Below are 18,896 nucleotides of genomic sequence, written 5' to 3' on the forward strand. Positions count from 1 at the left end.
AATCTATTTGGCATACAGCCAAATGCAACCCTTCTTAGTGCACAACTGTGTCCTTGTGTTCTTAGTGCACAACTGTGTCCTTGTGTTCTTAGTGCACAACTGTGTGCTTGTGTTCTTAGTGCACAACTGTGTCCTTGTGTTCTTAGTGCACAACTGTGTGCTTGTGTTCTTAGTGCACAACTGTGTCCTTGTGTTCTTAGTGCACAACTGTGTGCTTGTGTTCTTAGTGCACAACTGTGTCCTTGTGTTCTTAGTGCACAACTGTGTGCTTGTGTTCTTAGTGCACAACTGTGTCCTTGTGTTCTTAGTGCACAACTGTGTGCTTGTGTTCTTAGTGCACAACTGTGTCCTTGTGTTCTTAGTGCACAACTGTGTGCTTGTGTTCTTAGTGCACAACTGTGTCCTTGTGTTCTTAGTGCACAACTGTGTCCTTGTGTTCTTAGTGCACAACTGTGTCCTTGTGTCCTTAGTGCACAACTGTGTCCTTGTGTCCTTTCCTGAGATGAGACCAGCCCCTTCATCTCCACCGTGTGTTGCTCACACACATGCACAGCTGGTGTTTGTCTGCACGGTAAATCGCCTACTTATACTTTTCACGCTTCATTTTCAGCATTAACACTTCGGTAGTGTGTGAGTGTGAACACAACAGGGCTTTTAGGCTGTCCTGCGATACCACCGGTGTGGGGTCCCAAACAACTGCAACACCAAAGCAATGGGATTCCATGTGCTAGAGAGGAGCTGGTGATTTGGAGGCCTGTTCTCGAGGAGGGACATGAGGGAGGACTGAGTAGTGAGTGGTTCTGGGTAATTTGGGGCGTTCTGTAAACAATGACAATGAGATCGTAATGAGATGCCTGAGGGCTCGAACGCAACACGATTTCACTCGAAAATCCACTGAAGTCTTCGCTGCTGGAAAACACTTTTGCAAAATACACAGAGCTAATGGGAGGTATGCTGTTCTCAAACACGGATGATGCAACACGTGCTCAACATCCACCCTTGAAGCCTTCCCAGAAGCAGTTTAAAGCGTCGACTCACAGACATCATTCGGGCAGCTTCCATTCACACCACTTACATTCTTACACCTCAACTTACTTTCTTACAGCTCACGATTTGCCCCAACTAAAGAGTTTAGGACTTTCAAGAAGGAAGGGGAGGAGGAGGAGGGGAGGGGGGGGGGGGGGTGGTGGAGAAGGAAGGAGGGATGTCCAACTTCATCTCATTTCTCTCTCTCTCACTCTCTCTCTCTCTCTCCCGCCTCCCCAAAGATGAACTCATTCAGGGGAAGACAATGACGGCCGGTACGGAGCAAGCTAAATCGAGTGAGCTCATTTCCATGCTAATGTGGACCTGAGGTACCGTGTCATTATCAGCCCCAGAGAGAAAGAGAGAGAGAGAGAGACAGAGAGAGAGAGAGAGAGAGAGAGAGAGAGAGAGAGAGAGAGAGAGAGAGAGAGAGAGAGAGCTCCGGAGTTAAGGACCACAGGGCCCTCCATCACATCAGCACTGATTGCCTGAGCTAGACAGAAGAGGTCCAATGATAAAAATGGATATATATTCATATATGCTGTACATACGTACAAATAAGAACATCTATGGAGTAAATGATGTATACTGAACTGAGGTAATAAAAGAGGAAGTTGTTGGAACAGATGCAATACTGTACACAAAGTTGGTTTCATAAAAAGACATTTCAGTCTGCATGATAATTCAGTCTGCCTCCTTGTGTGTAGGGTTATTGAAAAACCTCTATTTTCCCACTGAAGTGCTGGAAGGTATATGAGGAGCCTGAACAATTACATTACATTCACAGATTTACATCTCTCTTCTTACAAAGTGAAACCATCTGTATCAGAGGGGGGGGGGGGGGGGTTGTGGTGCTAAACTGGGAGCTGAGCTTGGTGGAAGGGGTCGTTAGGGATGTGAGAGTGTATATTGGGTGATGGTGCAGTTGTGGAGGGGGTGTTGTAGAGGGGGAGGGGAATGGGAGGTAAGGGTGTATATTGGGTGGAGGGGGTGTAGCTGTATAAAGAGTTAGGGGGTGTATATTGGGTGAGGGCGGTGTAGTTGTATATTTATTGGGAAGAGGTGGGTGTAGTTGTATAAGAGGTGTATATTGGTTGGAGGTTTTGTTGTAAAGAGGTGTTGTGGTGGGTTAAGGGCTGTATATTGGGTGGAGGGGCTGTAGTTGTATATTGGGTGGAGGGGGTTTATATTGGGTGCAGCCGTGGAGGGGGGTGTAGTTGTAGGGTGGAGGGGGTGTATGTTGGGTGGAGGGGATGTAGTTGTATAAAGGGTGGAGGGGGTGTTGTGTGGAGGGGTGTAGTTGTATAAAGGGTTGAGGGGGTGTTAGGTGGAGGGGGTGTAGTTGTATGGGTGGATGGGGTGTATATTGGGTGGAAGGGCTGTAGTTGTATAAAGGGTGGGGGGTGTATATTGGGTGGAGGGGTGTAGATGTATAAAGGGTGGAGGGGGTGTTAGGTGGAGGGGGTGTAGATGTATAAAGGGTGGAGGGGGTGTATATTGGGTGTAGGGGTGGAGTTGTATAAAGGGTGGAGGGGGTGTTGAGTGTATATTGGGTGGAGGGGGTGTAGTTGTATAAAGGGTGGAGGGGGTGTATGTTGGGTGGAGGGGGTGTAGTTGTATAAAGTGTGGAGGGGGTGTTGGGTGGAGGGGTGCAGTTGTATAAAGGGTGGAGGGGGTGTATATTGGGTGAAGGGGTATAGTTGTATATTGGGAAGAGGGGGGTGTAGTTGTGTGGGGGTATATTGGTTGGAGGTGTAGTTTTAAAGAGGTGTTGTGGTGGGTTAAGGGCTGCATATTGGGTGGAGGGGCTGTAGTTGTATATTGGGTGGAGGGGGTTTATATTGGGTGCAGCCGTGGAGGGGGGTGTAGTTGTAGGGTGGAGGGGGTGTATATTGGGTGGAGGGGCTGTAGTTGTATAAAGGGTGGAGGGGGTGTATGTTGGGTGGAGGGGCTGTAGTTGTATAAAGGGTGGAGGGGGTGTTGGGTGTATATTGGGTGGAGGGGCTGTAGTTGTATAAAGGGTGGAGGGGGTGTATATTGGGTGGAGGGGCTGTAGTTGTATAAAGGGTGGAGGGGGTGTTGGGTGTATATTGGGTGGAGGGGCTGTAGTTGTATAAAGGGTGGAGGGGGTGTATATTGGGTGGAGGGGTGTAGTTGTATAAAGGGTGGAGGGGGTGTATATTGGGTGGAGGGGTGTAGTTGTATAAAGGGTGGAGGGGGTGTTGGGTGTATATTGGGTGGAGGAGCTGTAGTTGTATAAAGGGTGGAGGGGGTGTATGTTGAGTGGAGGGGCTGTAGTTGTATAAAGGGTGGAGGGGGTGTATGTTGAGTGGAGGGGCTGTAGTTGTATAAAGGGTGGAGGGGGTGTATATTGGGTGGAGGGGTGTAGTTGTATAAAGGGTGGAGGGGGGTGTTGGGTGTATATTGGGTGGAGGGGTGTAGTTGTATAAAGGGTGGAGGGGGTGTATATTGGGTGGAGGGATGTAGTTGTATAAAGGGTGGAGGGGGTGTATGTTGGGTGGAGGGGTGTAGTTGTATAAAGGGTGGAGGGGGTGTTGGGTGTATATTGGGTGGAGGGGTGTAGTTGTATAAAGGGTGGAGGGGGTGTATATTGGGTGGAGGGGTGTAGTTGTATAAAGGGTGGAGGGGGTGTATATTGGGTGGAGGGCTGTAGTTGTATAACAGCTAGTGTGGTGGAGAGGCAGGTCGGAGTGACCTTCACGCAGCAGCCCAGTGTGATGTATCAGCACTCTCTCCACACGGATCCCATGACCTCTACACCTCTGCTGCATGCTCAACATGAGGGCTGATGGCTCACTGAACTGAGTACTGTGCTGACAACACACACACACGCACACACACAAACACACGAACACACACACACACACGCACGCACGCACACGCACAAACACACACACACACACATACGCACACAATCGTATTGCCCAACCAAGTTAAATACACTTTCTCATGTTACACAACTATGAAGCGACCTTCTACATTGTAATTATATAGTTAAACAAATTACACAACCTCTATGTAACTACCAGCTATTGGTGGCTAAGAGCTTTTTTAACAATACAACCAACCAATCAATAAAAAAAAAACATCATTAAGTCCCCAAATGGATATAGTGAGCACATACATACAGTAACTTGCTTATACATAAGTGCCATAAGTACACATTTAGTACGCTGTATCTACGACAGCATCAGATATGACAAACCCGCCAGAGAAGCTTGTCCTGAAACCAGAGGATGACAGTGAACGGAGTGAGTCACATCACCGCACATCCCTGGAGACGGAGACAGAACCGCCGTCGCTAACAGGAAGTGTGCATGCCAGGGTGGGATGATGATGATGAGGAGGAGGAGAGAGAGAGGAAGCACGGCACAGTGGCCAACAACACATGACTCAGTGTGGAGGAGTGAGGGAAGCTGGAGAATGTGGCGCAAACATCAAAAACGGCAAACGCAGTAGCAGCAGAATCAGCCAGAGGAGCAATAACAGCCTTGTGCCATCACCGAATATCAAACCCAGAGCATGCACCAGCCCCTACGGGCATCCAGTACACTTCAAAGGGTGTGTGGGATGGTCACACACACACACACACACACACACACACACACACACACACACACACACACACACACAAATGAGAACAAACACACAGGATGGACCAATCAATACTAATCCCGCCTGGATCCAGGAGCAACCTTTTTTCCCCCAGAATCCTCGGGCAGTGTCTACCTAATCTCCGAGGTCTGCTGTGTGTGCCTGCTCTTTTGTGCGGGGTGTGCAGGGGATGTGTGTGTGTGTGTAGGTGCGTGAGTGTGTGTGTGTGTGTGTGTGTGTGTGTGTGTGTGTGTGTGTGTGTGTGTGTGTGTGTGAGCGTGCGCACGTATGAGGCAGGGTGGGTGTTGAAGCGAGATAAAGCGGGGCGTCTGACATTTGATTCCCAAAGCTCGGGGGCGGGGGGGTTGGGGTGACACAGACCTCCAATTGAGTTATAAATGTGGAGCTCAGGGCAGTTAGATCTGAGTCACAGGCCTGGATCAGGACACATCACACAGAACAAAGCAGCCCACTGCCCACAGTCACTGCTCCACGGCCATTACACCACTCTCCACAGACAAGCAACACCCGACTGAAGACATGATCAGATGCCAAGAGACTATGAGGGTATACAGAAATGATCAGAGACTGAATGACTGAAGTGTTTGAAGAGTATAGAGAAAATATCACAGACTGAAAGACTGTAAGGGCTTAGAGAAATGATCATAGGCTGAAATATTATTAGGGCATAGGAAATGATCAAATACTCAAATGCTCAAACTCAAATGATCCAAAGAATGGAACGATACATAGGTAATTGTAAAATCGTTTGATATTTTCCAGATTTCATCTGTCCAAAAGAGCTCTGATCAAATTAGATTTTAAAATATTTCCCCAAAAAAACCATTTCATATTCATAATCAATAAAATATTTCTGTATGATCAAATTGTGTAACTCTTAAAATATCAAAGCCTTGGTAATGATACGCAAAGATTAAATGAAATCAGAAATATTAGCAGGTCAAATGCAGAAAGTGTTTAGAAAAAGCCTCATTACAGATGATCACCATTTGTTATATGACCATCTCAGCACTGCTGTGTTGGGAGGGATAGGCACCCTGTTTTCTCTTATTATGAAAGGGGAGAGATTTGTGACTGAATCAGAATCAGAATCTAAATTAAATTTTATTCACCAAGGTTGTTTGCACAATGCACATACAAGGAATCTGGTTCCGGCTTTTGGTGTCACTCTAGCAACACAGTAAACATCAACATTTTTTTCAGCAAGTATACTTCCAGTGAGGCTATTTGCATGATTTTTTCACCAGACATTAGTATTAACTCAGGTAATCCACCCATATAAAAACATTACAGTCCATGAGTAGAGTTATGTGTAATTAAGTGGGATGACACAGGAAAACAGTATTGAATGTGCCTAAGTTTCTTAAATACTTTGTGGAAAAGCTTCAAGACATTTCCTGTATGACAAAACTAATCAGTCGCAGTAGGTGTGATTTTGATCATTCCTTCAACTTTTGATCATTCCTTCAATCATTCCTTCAACTGTATGAGGTCTGCCAGTACCATGAGAGGAAAAACAGCCCCATACCATGATACCTCCACCTTTAAATCTCACTGTTGGTATGGTATTTTTGGGGTGATGTACAGTGCCATTTCTCCTCCAAACATGGTGTGTAGTATGACATCCAAAAAGTCAAATTTTGCTCTCACCTGACCAGACTACATTCTCTAAGTATTTCACAGGCTTAACCAAATGTTGTGTAGCAAACATTAAACGAGCTTCGACATGCTTTGCTTCAATAATGGAGTCATGTGGTGTGAGCGTGCATAGAGGCCATGGCAGTGGAGTGCATTGCCTATGATTTACCATGTAACAATTGTACCTGCTGCCTCCAAGTCAATCTGAAGCTTTCTCCAAGTGGTCCTTGGCTCTTGGGCTACTCTTCTGACTATCCTTCTGACTTCCTGGTCAGAAATGTTGCAAGGAGATCCTGTGCATGGCCGGTTGATGATGCAGTGATGTTCCTTCCACTTGCAGATAATGGCCCCAATTCTGCTTACTGGAAGATTCTGATGTTTTGAAATGCATCTGTAACCAGTTCCATTGATATGTTTCGCAACAATAAGGTTGCAAAGGTCTTGGGAGAGCTCTTTGCTTTTACCCATCATGAAATGTTTCTTGTGTGACACCTTGGTAACGAAAAACCTTTTTATAGCCAATCAGTATGTACTAACTCAGCTTATATTAATTTGTACAGATAGGAGGGACAATTACTCTCTAACTACTTATAGCAGCTCATTCCTTGCCTTTCCTTGCCTTGTTATACTGCTTTTTCATAGCGTGTTCAATATGTTTTACCTGTGTCATTCCCCTTTATTAGACATAACTATACTTATGGACTGTAATATTTGGATTTTTTATATGGGTGGATTACCTGAATTAATAATATTGTCTGGTGAAAAATGTTGACACGTTCAATACTTATTTCCCCTCTGTATAAACAGACTGTTACTGAAATGTTAGGAACCACTTTGGAAGATAAATACATCTGACGTATGAAACAACATAAATGCCCCTCTAAAGAATTTCTGAGAAAGTCGGAGAAGAGGACAGCACATCCTGTCAGAGGTTCGGGACATCAAGGAAGTGGTGGTTACTACCTGTGGCTGGCCAGCAGACAGCCTCCTCCGCTGTTAGACCACAATCCTCCCTGGCTATGCTGCAGCAGGCCTGCACTCTTCCCAGTGCTAATGGAAGCGTGTGTCAGCGAACAGACACACAAAAGCTCTCTCTCACACAGCAGGCTAATGGCAGACAGCGCAACAGATGAACCTGCCTCTACTGATTAGCGCAGTCTTAAAAGCCAGCCAAATGAGCAAGTGTTGCCCGCGCTTTTTATTTCATGAGAAAATATCTGGCAAACACTTTTTTCTGGAAATTATAAAGCTTGACATTCTTTCTCTTGCTTCACTGACTCCTGAAGTGAGTATCAATTGCAATGTGCTGTTTTGATTATCAGGCTTTTTTTGTGAGTTTTGTGCTTTATTCTAACAGAATTGCTCATAAGTCAAGCTGCTCTGCACCTTCATCTGTTGGCAGGAAGGCTGGTTGATACAGGCACAGAGAGCATTATGAAGTTTGGGGGGCTGAGAGGAATTTTGGGAAGATTCAGTGCAGCACAATCAATAGTAGAATAGAAAGCGGCAATGGCGGGCCCGAGCACCTGCGGGCCACAACCCATGACATTTCAGAATCCAACAAAGCACCGACGTGGTGCATTTGTAAAATGTACATATTTGATGTGTGTGCTATTTGTTTTTGCATGTTATTTTCTGGCACATTTACTTGCTTGGCCAGGTGGGGGCGCAATGCAAGGCAGGCCCATTGTGTGTCATAATCATAATATATATTAACCTGAGAAATTTCAGATTATTCATTTTAAAGGGACACCAGGCAAGCCTGATGCTTTTTCTCTACGAAACTCCCCCTCGCTCGGTCTGAAGCTCTTTTCCTTTTCTTTGCGTCTTCTGTTAAGGGTTTTCGCTGCTTCTTCGCCGGCTCTGCCATTATACACACGTTTGCAACAATCTCTAGCGTTTCGTTAGCCTGCCTCTGTGCTGTAAACTGATCCTGCTTCAGTCGGCGGGTAGGATACACCGAACTTGCAAGTGGGATATTCTTCCTACAGGCAGTAGGGGCGGGCGAGAGAGCCTTCATTCGCCCCGTAATGAGTCATTTAACCATATACCGACTTACGAAGATGATTAATTAACACGAAAACGTTGCCAGGTGTCCCTTTAAGCAAAGAACATTGCTGATACACTTTTTGGCCAGATAGTGGTGCTATATTAGGCATTTGAATTACACATGTGAATATCATCACAATAATGATATCCAATATTTTGCAACGTTTCAGATCAACCAATATAGGCATTACCAATTTCTGGCACATTTTCCTGCTTGACCAGGTGGTGGCGCTATGCCAGGCAGGCCCATAGGGTCTCTGGATATCATCATAATTATAATATCTATTAACCTGAGAAGTTTCAGACCATTCATTCAATGCACTGTGACTTTATGACACATTTCCTCTTTTTATGGTGAGATATTAAAATCATGACATATTACAACATATCAAAAATCCCTTCACAATTTAATATCAGCAACATCCTGGCATCATATTTGCCAAATTTCACATGAATCTGACAAACCGTCTAGGAGGAGTATGTTAAAATTGATCATGTGACATCACTGTAATTGCCATTCTTTCTGTTGCAAGGTGGTGGCGCTATGCCAAATATGCATTAAAGCAACACCAAAGAACTTTCCCTCTGTCGCACGCACGCTATTTGTTTATCCAGCACCGGCTTTGCAAATAACGATGTCCACAGACAAGGTAGAATATGTTGCATGAAAAGTACGATGTATTGCGACATCAGATGCAAGTCAAATTTGTAGTTTCTTATGTCTCATTCCATCGAACTACAGATCCGCTACCCGATCTGGCAAACTTACATAGTGCGGTTATAGCCGATAGAGGGCTGCGAAGCGAATGCAGAAGTGCCGTTCACCCTGTTACGAGTTGATGAACCACTGAAACGATTTTGGAAACATTATTTTAAGGTATAAAAAACTCTTTGGTGTTGCTTTAAGGGCATGTGAATATCATCACTCCCATGGTATCCAAAGACCTGTGAAATTTAAAACATTTCAAGCCATGCATGGTGAATCATGACGCATTTATTGTTTATGTGGAAGGGTATTAAAATGAATAATTTCGCCATTTCGTCAAATTACAACATATCCAAAAAAAGCTTCACAATTTATAATCAGGAACATCTCGGCGTCATGTATACCAACTTTGACATGAATCGGATCAACCGTCTAGGAGGAGTACGTTAAAATTGATCATGTCCACAACGCACAAAATCTCAATTACCTCACTTCCTGTGGGCGTGGTTAATGGCATGTTAATACAAAAGTTGTTTGTTTTTGGGAGTTACATACACCCACCAAATTTGGTGTGTCTATCTAAAACTATATGCCAACCACAAGTCACAGTGACATAAGGGGGCGCTATGGAGTTCCTGGGCAACGCCCGGTGCCAAGCTTTTATCCCTGTCTATTCACTGTATCACTTGATGTGTATGCCAAATTGCATGCGTTTTCACCCATGGGAAGCACCTCTTTTGGCATCATGATTAATCACATATTTCATCACATATTAGTCTGCACAAAATCCCAAATACCTCACTTCCTGTTGGGCGTGGCTAATGCATTGTACATACATACAGACACCTACCAAATTTGGTGTGTATAGCTGAAAGTATATGCCCAACACGGGATCAGTCATCTAAGGGGGCATAAGGGGGCGCTAGCGAGTCTCTGGGCCATACCCGGGGCCAAGCTTTTTTACCTAGCTGCTTTGTGTGACACCTGATGTGTGTGCCAAATTTCGATTATGTTAACCACCTCAAAATATTTGCCAACCACGGGATCAGTCACCTAAGGGGGCGCTAGCGAGTCCCTGGGCCACGCCCGGGGTCAAGCTCTTGTACTTAATTGCGATGCGTGACACCTGACGTGTGTGCCAAATTTCAAGAGTTTTCGACCATGTTAACCACCTCAAAAACAGGAAAGCAAAAAAGTGGAATAACAATAATAATAGTGAAAAATAATAATAATAATAATAATAATAATAATAATAATCCTTACAAAAGGGTCATTCCACGTCAATTCAACCAGGGCCCACACACTTAGGTTCTGAAAAAATGACCAAGTGTACCCATGTTACCCAGGAGACACACTGTAAAATTACTCTTATGTAAGGTCAATCCTTTCCAAGATACAGCCAGTTTTACAGGGGAAGGGGGGTGTCGATTTTGTTCGGCCTCTTTTTTTTTGTCAAAGTTCACAAGCCCACAGCACAAGAACTAAACCATGTAGGAGGCTCAAATTTTGCATTCTGGTACATAAATAGGAATAGTATGTAGCAAAATCGTCACGTTTGGTCTGGATGATCCTGCATGGTCATAGCTGTCCCTCAAAGTTGATCAAAATTGTATTGGAGTTTTTGGCTGGGCTCTGTTTAGGCCTTTAGAAGACATATTTGTACTCAACATAGGCTCTTGATTTATTTTCCTTACTGAGATAAGTAGAAACACTCTCACAAAAAGCAATGAACAGAAAATAAATTCCTTCAGAGTCTGAACAGCAAACCTTACAAGTCTGAAAAATCATTTTGGTTCTCATTTTCAGAGCACCCAAATACCTTGTGGGAATATGCAAAGATTTTTTTAATATTTTTTTCTTTATTCTCCATGAGCCTTTCTTTTTAAAAACACCAATTTGACTTGTCTTATGAAAATCTTTCTTTTTTATTTTCCACCCTGAACATGGACAAAATGTAAGACAAGTCAAATTGGTGTTTTTAAAAAGAAGGGATCATGGAGAATAAAGAAAAACATATTAAAAAAATATTTGTATATTCCCACAAGGTGTTTAAGCGCTCTGAAAATGATAACCAAAATGATTTTTCAGACTTGTGAGGTCTGCTCTTCAGACCCTGAAGGGATTTATTTTCTGTTCATTGCTTTTTGTGAGAGTGTTTCTACTTATCTCAGTAAGGAAAATAAATCAAGAGCCTATGTTGAGTACAAATATGTCTTCTGAAGGCCTAAACAGAGCCCAGCCAAAAACTCCAATAAAATTTTGATCAACTTTGAGGGACAACTATGACCATGCAGGATCATCCAGACCAAGCGTGACGATTTTGCTACATACTATTCTTATTTATGTACCAGCAAGCTAAATTTGAGCCTCCTACATGGTTTAGTTATTGCGCTGTGGGCTTGTGAACTTTGACAAAAAAAAGAGGCCGACCAAAATCGACACCCCCCTCCCCCTGTAAAATAGGCTGTATCTTGGAAAGTATAGATTTTACATAAGAGTCATTTTACAGTGTGTCTCCTGGATAACATAGGTACACCTGGTAATTTTTTCAGAATTGTTTGAGACCTAAGTGCGTGGGCCCTGGTTCAATTGACGTGGAATGACCCAAAAACAATAGGGCCTTGCGCCCTTCGGTGCTCGGGCCCTAATAATCCTTACAAAAACAATAGGGCCTTGCGCCCTTCGGTGCTCGGGCCCTAAAAAGGACATAGAGGGAGAGAGCGTGAGAGAGAGAGAGAGAGAGAGAGAGAGAGAGAGAGAGAGAGAGAGAGATTAGAGATTTCAGACCCATTTTGGTGAAGTTCTAAACTGAAACAAAGATTTTAATCTTCAGAGCTTTGGCTCAGAGCCGTGCCTATAATGGAAATCCCTTTGCGTGTTTGTGTGTGACTATGTGAGTGTGCGCTCAACACACTATCAAATCTCCTACCTGCCTGCCTCACTGTGCTCTTACTCAGAACCAGCCTGAGATTCACCACAAACCGAACTCCCAATCCATCATTTGAGTGGGTGCAGTGGGTCAGGTAGGAGTTGGAGCGCTGATGGAGCTCAGATAGTCTGTCTTGTCTAGCCACAGCACCAGATAGCCTGACTATAGCCACAGCATCAGAGAGCCTGTCTTTAGCCACAGCATCAGATAGACTGTATTTAGCCACAGCACCAGAGAGCATGTCTTTAGAGAGTGTGTGAGAGAGAGAGAGAGAGAGAGAGAGAGAGAGAGAGAGAGAGAGAGAGAGTGTGTGTGTGTGTGAGAGAGAGACTGTAAAATTTCAGTTGTCAGCCTACAGGTCTATCATTATCTTACACACAAAAACATCAACGCACAGGGTAAGTGCTGGTCAAACAACCTCTGGGGCATGTGTGTACATGTGTGTGTGTGTGTGTGTGTATGTGTCTGTGCGTGCCAACAATCAAGCTAAGCAAAATCACGCATGCAAAAAGGCAAATGATTTGTGTCAGCAATCTGATCAACAACTTCAAGGGCATGTGAGTGTATGTTTGTGTGTGTGTGTGTGTGTGTGTGTGTATTCATCAGGCAGTCATGCTCTATAATACAACACATCATTTTCATCATCTAGGTCAAATCGCTTTGGATAAAATGTCATCATTACAGTACAACTTTGCCTTTGCTTATAACTAAATCAAGATGCAAATGAGCTCAGTTGATCTTGTGTGTCTAATAATGGCGGTCTTACTCTGGCTGCTCAGATGGCAATATATCCTCCACTAAAACTGAGCACACAAACAGAGAAATAATGAGCACTGGCCTCAGACATTTCTGTGCAGCCCTGATTGAAATATCAGCATGTCCAATTCAAAACTGAGAAACATTTTCAGGTGAACTCAACAGCAACAGATGTTTGAAATGGAATATATATATATATATATATATATATACTGTATATATATGTGTGTGTGTGTGTGTGTGTGTGTGTGTTTCTTACTATGGAACTTATTTTATTAGAAAAGACATGTGTATGTATGTGTATATGTATATGAAGGCCTACACTTAATACCTGCTACAATTATGAGGAAATAGGCACTGGGATATGAACTGGTCTGAATCACACCTGCTGACTCTACAGTCTTGAACATGTGGCTCCATCTCTGCTGTCGAGACTATGACAACAAATCCATGGATGCATCAGTATGTGTATCTGTGCATATGACAGTTCCTCAGAGCATAAGCCTCTAAGTCAGGAGATGTTGGTGTGCTCTGCGATGTTGTGAATGGAGCTTCGCCTGGATGAATAGCGTCCTGATGGCTACCGTGAAGCATTTATCGCTCAGCTCTGAAGATGCACATCGAACTGCTTCAAGGACCTTCAACAGAATAGTGTTGAAATGAGTGTGAGATAGATGGGAGAGGAGAAAATGTGTGTGTACGCTATAGAGCGAGAGGGAGAGAGAGCAAGAGAGAGAGAGAGAGGAGAGAGAGAGAGACAGAGAGAGAGAAAGAGAGGGAGAAGGAAAGAGGAATTAATAGAAAGAATGCACACATATCAGAGAAGCGCAAGATTTGGTGTGTGTAAGTGTGTGTGTGTGTGTGTGTGTGTGTAAGTGTGTGTGTGTGTGTAGGTGTGTGTGTGTGTGTAGGTGGATGGCAGAGGAGATGGGCCAATCAGTCCCAACCACAAAAAGCCCATGCTGGCAGCAAATGGAAATCCCTGACAAAACCTGCATACCTTCATCATGTGTGTACACATGGGAGGATTATGAAATCTGTGTGTGTATGTGTGTGTGTGTGTGTGTGCGTGTGCGTGTGTGTGTGGGCGTGTGTGTGTGCGTGTGCGTGTGTGTGTGTGGGCATGCGTGTGTGTGTGTGTGTGTGTGTGTGTCTGCGCATGTACATGCATGTGTGTGCTTATCCATCAGTGCTCGTGTGAATCACGGTGTCGGTGTGAAGATAGCCCATTGGGATCCCAGCGTGCCTTGCGTCCCTCTGGCCAGTGACAATCAGTGTCTTTTACAGGGCGTGACGGTGGTAGGGGCGCTGACTGTATGACGGATAGGTTCGGTTGTGGCTGCAAATGAGTCGGACTATGCTCAATTCTTCAGAGAGACATGAGAGAGAGAGAGAGAGAGAGAGAGAGAGAAAGAGAGAGAGAGGACAAAAGGACAGGAGAATACTGTTCTAATCTCTACTGATGCAATAACAGAGAAATAACTCATTAGACATATACTCACAAATGTACATCAACATGGACACACACACACACACACACGCACACACACACACACACACACACGCACACACACACCACTCTCTTTGCACTGGAAAATACATGAAGGGCATGGCCATCATGGGAGATTCCATATTTCAGAACGATATCACATCAGATGCAATTCTCTAGGAAACGGTGAGGATATGGAGTCAGTTGGGTTTCTGTTGAGCCAGAACACAGCAGCTCAACCTTCCAGCGCCCACGGAGCCCTCCTTCCTCCCTCCCCTCTCATCCTCCACTGGATCTCTCTTTACAATCACATTACAGTGGGAAAGGGCAGCCTGATAGGGAAATATATCAGCATGCTTTGAAGACCCTGTCAACAGCTGATGACCAATAATCATTCAGTCATTGGCTGAGACAAGATCTGATCCTTGCAACTGTTTCAGGTCAGGTCAAGATGCCATTTGATTTGAAAACAACACTTCATGTGTTCATGCATAAAAAAACACTCTTCACCCACTGGTCATCAAAACCTGTGATTTGCGACCTCACAGTTACAGGTCTATTTTTAGCTGTGACTTTAGACTTCATAGCACCAGCTATGTTGTAATGTAAAACATGAGTAATAGCTGACAATGTTGTCTTGATATTACACAATGGCTACATCATAGGCCCTTACTATTGACATGTAAAGAGAGGCATCACACAAGCCATTGCATTTTTAAACACCAGATCAGCTGAAATTGATGAGAAGTACATTTGCGTACCTTCCATCCCTGTTTGAAAAAAGTATATTTCCCCGAAACCGACAACATTCTCCATCACACATTTCCATGTCTAACTACACTGAAGTCCTCACAAAGAGGCAACAGCTTGAATATGACAACTATCACAAATCTACCATTAAATTAGTAGGAGTCATTGTTGAGTTTTTTGATAATAATAATAATAATAATAATAATAATAATAATAATAGGCTAAAATAATAATGCTATCTCTAGTAGGTTTCTATTGTAGTACACACACCTACAGTGAACTGCTCCACACATTCCGCAAAATAGCAGTTTAGCTTCACTCTAAACACATCTTCCACAACACTGATGCGTCGGTTCTCTCTCGGATGCTGCATTAAGACGGAGGCTATCGCCAGAACAACAACGCTGTGCATGAATTAGCGACATTCTACAGCGTTCTTTTTTGAGGCAAATAAGCGCTGCCTTACCTGATATTATCGACTGTCTGTTGTGATGTTCGCGTGTAACCTAATGCGTCCGTGGTCCGTTCGGACAGAGAGGGTGGATGCTCTGCCCGAGACACCTGCTTACTGGCCCGGTCGCCGAGATTGACAATAAACCCCGGAACCTGGAGAACGAATACAGCAGATGACTGCCCCGGAACATGAATAGCAGTGCAAATCGTCGGCGCACCACTGCGGTTCTGCAGATGACAGTAGAGGCAAGAACGAAACCCCACCCGAGAATCGAGCGAGCTGTTGGTGTATGTGTGTGTGTGTGTGTGTGTGTGTTTCAGAACCCGGGACAGCGACGCTCCCTCCCTCTTCATCGATGGCCGCAGATTTTAGGCTAGATCGTGTGTGCTTCATTTCTTCATGGGCGGCAATAGGCTACCTCCCGGCAAGCAACGTGATTCACAGATTAGGCCTATTCCACGTTTTAGACAGGCTATCAAAACATAAAGCCCACAGTGACAGGATTGTATAATTAACGCATTACTTCAGCCACATAGGCTGCAGTAAGCCATCTATACCTGAGATGCCAGTAGATTGCATCTGTCCTAGCTCTGCTGTGCATATCTATCTCATTAGATAACCTGACGACCTCTGGGAAGATAACATGTTCATATTAGGTCCATTTCCGCTGTCTGGTGGTGAGCCAATCACAATTACAATGAGAGAGAGAGAGAGCGACAGGGCTGCCAACCCTGCCTAATGTAATAGAGACTAATGCATCTGAGTATGAGGCTTATGGAGTGGTCATGATATTTACAAAGTGGCGTTACATAAGAGAACATGGGTGACATGCAGAGCAAACTCCTCTGCCATGTCAGGCCAGGCCAGACGAAGCCTTTGATGTCTGTGTGCTCTGGCTTCTGATGCCACTGATGAAGTCTCTACAGCACTGACGTACAGGCTTCTCATGAGGAGGGCATCTCATACTCATGGGGATACTCAGTGTTGTGGATTCAACGCTAAAATACACATAATCATCACCATTAATATGGCTTAACTGTAGCGGCAACAGCGGGTTTAGGGGTTTTGAGGTCAGCTCATTGCTTTGATTCTTTTCCTGTTGTCCGGCGTGGCGTTCTGTCTATGTTGAGGCTCTTGCATTCTGGCAGAGAGCGAGAGAGAGAGAGGGAGAGAAGGAAAGAGACAGAGGGAGGGAGAGAGAGAGGGGTGGAGGGAGAGAAAGTGCTGGAGTGGATAAAAAGAAGTGCAAAAAGAATTGATTAAGAAAAGAAGTGTGTGTGTGTGTGTGTGTGTGGTGGGGGAGGCAAACATCAACAAAAGAGAAGACAGACAATGGAAAAGAGTGTGGAGTGAGAGAAAGAAAATAATGAACTTTCAGAAGGATAAAAGGGCAGAAAACTTTCCTGCTTTCTGCTGAGCCTCTGTATCAAATTAGCATTAAGCTCAATTTCACTTATTTCCATGATGCAAAGAGTGATTGCCCTCAGTCGACTGCAACAGAGTCCGAAAGAACGAGAGAGAGAGAGAGAGAGGGAGAAAGCCATCAGCACATGGTCAACACCGTGGTTATATAAAAAACAGTGTGACTAATGTCATTAGGAATATGCTGAAGGCGATAAAATTTACAGTCATGCGGCCATTATGGAGCCTCGTTGTCATTTCTATGCTCCAGTTCCTCCCAACCCAGCGCTAAGAGAGAGGGGGAGAGAGAGGGAGAAAGAGAGAGGGAGTGAGAGGGAGGGAGGAAATGTGTGAGCTGAGACTGTCCACACACCCTGTGCTGCTGGGCAAGCTGTTGTTCACTTGGCCATAGGGCTTGGTGCCAACACATACACACACACACACAGACACTCTCTCACTCTTGCACACACACACACACAGACACTCTCTCACTCTCGCACACACACACACATACATACATACACACACACACACACTACTCACAACACTGAGCTGCACATGCAAAACACTGAACCACATAGGCTTTCTAATCAGCACGGTGTGGTCACCAGCTGGTCAACAGGATGGGATATGGTGACTGACTCTGTCCCATCACACGTTAGGCCGGTTTCCCATGGGCCAGTCCTCATTCTTGGATTAAATAAAAACTGGAAAACAGTTAATTATGTTTAACTACAACATAGTCTGCACTGTAGTAGATAGATGGGCTTCAGCTGCCTTAAAACATACCATTGCAAAGTTCTGTGTAAAAAGGCTGGCAGGGCCCCAAGCATGGCACGACTGGCTGGGGCACCTGCACCGTACGCCGGCGACCTGGGTTTGATTCCTGCCCCGTGGTCCTTTACGGATCCCACCCCGACTCTCTCTCCCACTAACTTCCTGTCACTCTCCACTATCCTATCTGATTAAAAGCATTTCAAAAAATTAATTTAAAAAAAGTCTAGCAGACATATGATTCTTCCTTGTCACATTCCAAAAGTCTCATCATTTGTGTCAATTATGCATTTTGGCTCACTGGTGTGTTCATTTTTGATACATTATCTCAGTGTAACAAAACGTCAGTCAGCTTTAAAGTTAGGCTACTTCAAGACACGGTTTGGCCTATAAAGTCCAAAGTTTGTTCACCTGTTTGGTTAAATCTAATGTTTTGGTTTGAGTCTTAAGTTGGGTCCAGTCTCCTCAACAGGGGTTTGTTATCCATGTGCTGCAGGAGGGCCGGGGGTAACAGACAGCCAAGTGAGTGACAGACCATTTCTTTCAAGCTGCTTCTGAGAGACGAGTTGCCGTTTAGGCAGACTATTCTTCTCTTATAATACAGCAGCTCTGGCATAAACAAAATGCTTTCTCCTCCATTTTAAATGTCAAGAACAGATTAACTCCCGCCTCCTTTTCCCAAAAAAAAAACAAAAAAAAATCAAGACGAGAAGAGTGGCTTTCTCATGCTAATGTCTGAAATTGAACAAAAAGCGCCTGGAAAACTTGGAAATAACACTCTGTGCCTTGACAAGCCAGAAAGACAAGAGTCCAAACACGAGTGACTAATCTTTCTTCTTCCCACTATTCGTCAGGGAAAGTGAGTGAAAGAGAGAAGTGCTGGCGGTGGAGGAGAGGAACGAGAGCGAGCGTCTCACTCCGCGCTGTCAGCTGGCTGGCGTGCAGTGACTTCAGCAGGGAGATGGAGCTGCACCAGCTCGCGTCCAAATTGTGCAATGCAGAGCCAGATGGAGAGAGTCGCAGCCTGTCCCTCTACGCCAGCGAGCAGATGAAAAGCAGGGTGGTGATTAAACTCATTTTCACACAAATACTCTCTCTCTCTTTCTCTCTCTCTCTCACACAGCTTTAAAACTCAATCTTCAAAATCCTGATTTTTTTTTATCTCTCCATTACATAAGGATAAATGAGTGAGAGAGGGCAAAAAAGATAAATAAGATCAAGAAGTTACACTTGTTATAAATGCACAGTAAGAGAGTAAGAGAATAAAGAGATTCCGTTTATAACAGAC

The 18,896-nt window shown here is 44.4% G+C and overlaps 1 protein-coding gene across 2 annotated transcripts in view; it reads right to left on the reverse strand.

Annotated features, from left to right (window-relative positions):
• apba2b (amyloid beta (A4) precursor protein-binding, family A, member 2b) overlaps positions 1-15,725 on the reverse strand; it is a 107,542-nt gene extending 91,817 nt beyond the window's left edge. The window contains exon 1 of one of the 2 annotated variants that reach the window (XM_042073576.1): positions 15,446-15,725. The gene's annotated coding sequence lies outside the window, so the exon portion shown is untranslated. The remainder of the gene's footprint in view (positions 1-15,445) is intronic. The other variant, XM_042073579.1, reaches the window with a different exon arrangement.
• Positions 15,726-18,896: the final 3,171 nt, after the last annotated feature.

This window comes from Alosa sapidissima, chromosome 20 (genome assembly GCF_018492685.1).
Source record: "Alosa sapidissima isolate fAloSap1 chromosome 20, fAloSap1.pri, whole genome shotgun sequence".
NCBI classification, from domain to species: domain Eukaryota; kingdom Metazoa; phylum Chordata; class Actinopteri; order Clupeiformes; family Clupeidae; genus Alosa; species Alosa sapidissima.